The sequence below is a fragment of the Teleopsis dalmanni genome, chromosome 1 (assembly GCF_002237135.1).
Source record: "Teleopsis dalmanni isolate 2A chromosome 1, ASM223713v2, whole genome shotgun sequence".
In the NCBI taxonomy this organism is placed as follows: domain Eukaryota; kingdom Metazoa; phylum Arthropoda; class Insecta; order Diptera; family Diopsidae; genus Teleopsis; species Teleopsis dalmanni.
This window is the reverse complement of record NC_051846.1, coordinates 192622276-192628275: the sequence shown is the minus strand read 5'-3', so window position 1 is coordinate 192628275 and position 6000 is coordinate 192622276. Positions and strand designations below refer to the sequence as shown.

The window sequence follows — 6000 nt, the reverse complement described above, 5'->3', positions numbered from 1 at the left end:
TGCCTGAAAACTAAAAGCATGGTAGTGCATGAGATTTAATATTTGCTCAACTTCTCTCCTAGCTAAACACGAGGCGTACTATGTCGACATAATAATTCATGATCTAACATTAGACATAACTAATACTTTCTTAATCAAATTAATTCATTCAGTCGCGTTGGAATCGTTTCTTCAACATCTCCTCTCGATAATATGTTATGATTTATTGCATATTTATAGATAAAAGGGAAAAAGAATGGGCAACTTAATTTCTCCAACTTCAACTATATAATTTATTGCAAATTTGTGTACTAGATATATTTGTGAATAAACGTTCACATGGACCTTACACTCTTTCTTCTCCATTTTCTACAGGAAATATTTTATGATGTATTTCATATTTATAGACTAGAAATAAGTGTCCATAAACAGGTAAAAAGTTCTCACAGGTTTTTCTTTTTTCACTCCTTTCTCATATTTAATGGGAAAACATATTTATCAGGAAACAGTATCATCACAACCTATCTTCTCCAACTCCTCTCAGAAATAATAGTCTTTTATAACTCCATTTCTTTAATCCCTTTTAATAAAGACTCAGTTATTTTCAAAGAGAGAAAGGAATGTTACTTCTATAAGAGTAAGCAACTGTTGCCAAGCATTTTAGACCCGATTCTCTTTTAATATAACATTAACTTAATAACCCAAGATATTTTCACTTATTTGAATACAAAATTTTGCTAATTGGCTTACCAGCAAGGACTTAATAGTAATAATAAATTTTCCTTAAAATATTTTTGATTTATAATGTCAAATAATTCTATTAAGAGACTAAAATTTGTCAAAAATAATACATTTATAATAAATGCATTTTATCCAACACACTTCCCAGCTCAACAAATTTTTTTAATTGATTTATGAATACTTTAATTTCTATTTAAAATAAATTACAAAAATTTCTTAACAGAAACTCACATGGATTTGCAATTATTTAATATTTTCAATAAAATTTCAAACCATAAAGCCTGCATCTCTAGGGGCCTGCATACTTAAATCCGATTAAATCTTAACATCGGTTGAGGACAAAACAAAGCGTCAACTAAGTGAGAAATTTATGACCGGAAGCTCGACATCAGAGCAAGGATATTTGCTTATGACTTACAAAACGGTTAGCCTTGTTATTGTTGCACTTTGTGCAAATTCGTTTGAGTGTAAAATAATTGGATTTAAGCTAATTTAATTTTTAGAAACATGAAGTGCAACATGAGAGCTCCACACAAATTCACACAAAATCACACAGCAGACCACATCCACACATCCACAGACATTCTGCATAATTAGAATGAATCAAGTCAAAACGGGGAAAAAAAAGAAAATTGTGGAAAAAGACAAGAAGTCGTAGTGCCTGACAGGGAACACTTCCAATGCTGTGATTGCCCGTAGCACCGGAGAAATGTAACCTTCTTTCCGATCCCCAGTCAGTTACACAGTTAACATAGATTTATATGTATGTTAACCCTTAATGAATGCTTAGATTACACCAACTGCAGGACATTTAAATGAGATATTCAATCGTCAGGACTCGTCAGGACTTCATTTAATATTTGTGATTTGTGTTAAGTTGTGACATTAACAAATGTCAGTGTTGCCAATTCCATTCGAAATATGCATTTTGTAACAAAATTAATGTTATAATTAATAGAATCAATTTCATAATTAATTAATAAATGAAAGTAAAGGACCACAATTGCAAGCCACGCCTCAAAAAATAACACACCTACCATCGAATGGCAATCTTTGAGGTAAATGCCATTTTTATTTTATTTTTCTTTGTTTATTTGATCAAAACTCCAACTCCATTGCATCGCAGCTCCGTGCTTGTTTAAGTATCTCGAAAGCACAACCTTTTGTCTTTATTATTTTGTCCTTTAAGTCCGCAGGCATATTTTCTTTAAATTTAAAATAATTTTTATTATGAGGGAGGATCTTACTTCACGTGTATTGTAGTTACCCATTGTTTGCACACTTCTGCCATCAGGAACCCATGTTTCCCTGTATTTGTTATGCAATTAAAGGATTCATACTCGTGATATGTGCATGTGTTGGTGTGAATTTTAAAATTTTAGAAGGGAACTTTAAAAGGGTATCTTCATTGCATATCTACTACAAGGATATGCGAAGCCACATGCTAAGCTATGCAAGCCTTTAAACACGTGTAATTTCTGCAAATACTTTTTTACATCCTGCTCTCATTGTTGTTGTTATTGTTGCTGTTGTTGTTGTTTAAATATCTTCCTTGCGCGCTCCATTTGCAAAGTGCTGCTTCATAGTCTATTGGCATCTTGACTACAATGGCGACCCACAGTTGCAACAATGTAGGGACCACATGGAACACAGATTGCTTATGGGAAACATTTGTTCTTTTTTTATTTTTCATTTCATTTTTATTATATTTTCCATGCAAATTTCATTGTTTATATGAGTTTTATGTAATTGTTGCAGATACATAAGCTGGCGTGAGTGCATCCCATTTTTGCACTACCACTCATTATCATAAAAATATAATGACTTTTAATAGTAATTTTAGTTCGGTTTTCATATAATTCTAATTGAAATTTAAAAAGAAGAGAAAACGCAAAACGCATTTTAAGTTTTTAATAACAGAAATTTTATGTATTAAAAATAAATTGATTTGAGAAAGTATCCATATACTGCTATTGAATCATCCAAAAAACAAGAACTTTAGATTAGATTCGATTCGATTAGAATATAAGTTCTGAAATGCTTGTAAGGAAATGAGGCATCTATGACTATGATAAGATAGATATCTGACATATACCAATCTCAACTTATCTCACAGGTATTAGACAAAATTAGGACCTCGAAAAGGAGTCCGTTGTGATGACATAAAAAAATTTTAATACACTAACAAACTACAAATGGAACCGATAAACTTACTTACTCAATTGAGCTAAACAACACGTTACCGAATTTCGGCCTGATGGTCGCCTTTACCAGTCTCTTACATCAAACCTGATATAAAAAAATGTAGATAAGATCCTGTGTTTTCCTTTTACGATTGCCGCATGAAACACTTTTTTCGTCACAACCTCCTCGTGCATCCTCATGACATGATCCATCTAACAAAATCTCTGTATGTTAATTCGCTTAACAATGTCATGGTCAATTGTGATGTTAATTATTCCTTCAAATGCTGGAATAGCTGTTAAATTCACGAAGATATTTTATTCCCAACACTCTCAAAGCTGTTTCATTATTCTGTGATAGCGTGGGTAGGATAAATAACTTTATATGTGCTGTAAGTATTTTAGAGAGGGAAAAAAATCTACACTCAAATTGCCTACTAAATTCATACTAGAAACTATTGACAATTATTATTTTTCATGAAATCTTCAATTTGAAATTATTAAATTATTGTTTTTCACTGCGCAGACTAAAACTAAATGTAACATAAGTAATCTTCTTAACATCTTCGAGAAGTTATAATCGCCAGCAATGAGTTATACGTCCAAACAACGATTTCATTTTAAAAATGGAAATCAATTTTTAGCGCCCACCTCTATACTATATACCCATGTACTGTACTGACACCTTTATAAACATTTAATACTTTACTTTAAAAGACAGCTTAATAGTTATTGTCTCAAATAATCTCATTAATCTATCTATGTATTTCATGTACTCTTTGTTAGGATCATATCATATATAAAAGCATATCTGTAATAGCGATAAGTTAATAAACTCTGACTTACTTACTTACTTTACTTTAAAACTTCGAGGCTAACTAATTATATGAATATATTCCACTCAAATACTTCAAGTAATAAAAATTTTGATATACTTGAAATGTGGGTATTAAATATCTTAAACCACTTTCTTAGAGTCCTAATAACAGTTTAAAAACATAAGCCAGTTTATAAGTGTTAAGCCTTTTTTTGTAATATAAATATCACATATTAACAGTGAATGTGTGAAGAACACAACTTCTTTTAAACTTTTATTAATTAAATAAACTATTTTTTTTTCAAATATTAGTATTATTTCATATCCAAACAACTACTTACAGATACATTTGTAAAATTATATCACCTGCTAACTTCTGTAAAATAGCATTCGGTTAACAGCTGCCATTACATTGTCTGTTATGCGTCTGTAACAATATTATCTGGTATTAACAGCGCAGCATCTTACAGCTGTTACATTAACATTCTTTAGCTCAGTACTCCTTACAGAATTAAGAAGCATACCATTGCAGAAATTCCAGCATCCACCAGATATATATAACTGCATCCACATGAACCGCACAGAGTGTACGTACTGTTTTGCAGACTTTTATAAGTATTTTCTGTATAAAATAGCTCAACATTGGTGCTGTTAATGTTATTGGACCAACAGAAATCGCATTGGACAACAGGATGAAATGCTGATACGCAGATTATTTTTGAGTGATTTTCATTGTGTTGCTGTTTAAATTTATAACAGAAATCGCATGCAAGTATTTTACGATATTAGATTTTCTCCTTAACTAATACGTAATTTTTAACATTAACAGTTTAACTTACTTACGGAAGAAATTTATTATATTAAAAGCACATATTTTTCACTCATTTTTATTATTTATTTATAATGAATATAGTAGAAAATATTTAATATATGCGTTATTAGATTATTTATTTAGATTATGTGGGAAAAATACTTCACGAATTGGTTTACGGCGTAAGGATTTAGTCAAGAACTGCATGTATCACTAGAGTTAATAAATATAATTTATTATATATAAAAAATTTCTTTTTTAAAAATTAAACCAGTGATTTGCTTATAATGTTAAAAATATATATATAATATTGAAACTACCAAAAATTATGAAATAAATTATTTACAAATAATACACATAAATATTTACAATAAAATAATATTTTGATTCTATCAGTTAAATCTGCCTACAGAATTTGTTTTCAAAAAAGCTAGCTATAGAAATAAACCTATAGTTTAATTATATATAAACACATATATATTGGTATATTTTTTTATATGTATATAAACATGAAAGTTTTTAAATAGCTTGAAATGGCAACATGCGAATAAATGATTAAAATTACAACTACAATACTTGTTTATTATTTTATAATAATCATAACAAAACCACAAAAAAGTTATAAATTTAAAATAATCACTTTCGTTTCAATTTCACCAAATATTCATATTTAATACTAAATAACAATAATAATATACAGATTTGTTTAAATTATGTTAAAAAGTGTTTTGATTTCCAAATTCACAACTCTCCGGTAGCCGTGATCGTCTAGTGGTTAGGACCCTACGTTGTGGCCGTAGTAACCCAGGTTCGAATCCTGGTCACGGCAATGTGAAAAACATTGTCACGGCGGAGAAGTTTTTTTTTAATTAAATATTTTTTTATTAAATATTTATTTTATTATAATTAAAAGTATTTAATTATTAAAAGTAAAAATTTTTCAAACTACAAAAACAAAACTGATTTATAAATTGAATGCAAATACAAATAATTTTTAAAAATAGATAATTTTTTTTATTTCACTTTTTTTTTTATTTTTTCAAACCTTCAATTTAATATAAAAAATAATATTTAATAATAATATATATACTTATATACAAGTTATTGTAATATTTTTTCAATTGAATTAATGGTTTGTTAACTTTTCATAAATTTTGTTAAGGTGACCAGATGCTAACTATGTTACTAAAGTTTTGCACAAGCTTATTGAAAGTTTAAGTTAAGTTTTAAACTTATTATCAAATAAGTTTATCTTATTATAAGATTGTATTTTAAATATTTATCTAATGTTATAAGTAAATATATATATGGATGATATTATTGATATTATATTATTATACATACATTAAAACATACATTTTTTTTAATTTTGCTTACCTCAAAAATTTATATATAAAACCATGAGATTTTGTAATATGAAATCCAATTTAAATTGAAACATAACGAGTTAACTTATATAACAATATTAC

At 28.3% G+C, this 6000-nt stretch overlaps 1 non-coding gene across 1 annotated transcript; it reads left to right on the top strand.

The window, feature by feature from the left end:
• Positions 1–5288: 5288 nt before the first annotated feature.
• On the top strand, positions 5289–5360 carry Trnah-gug. Its single transcript has one exon. It is a non-coding gene; the product is annotated as a tRNA-His (tRNA).
• Positions 5361–6000: the final 640 nt, after the last annotated feature.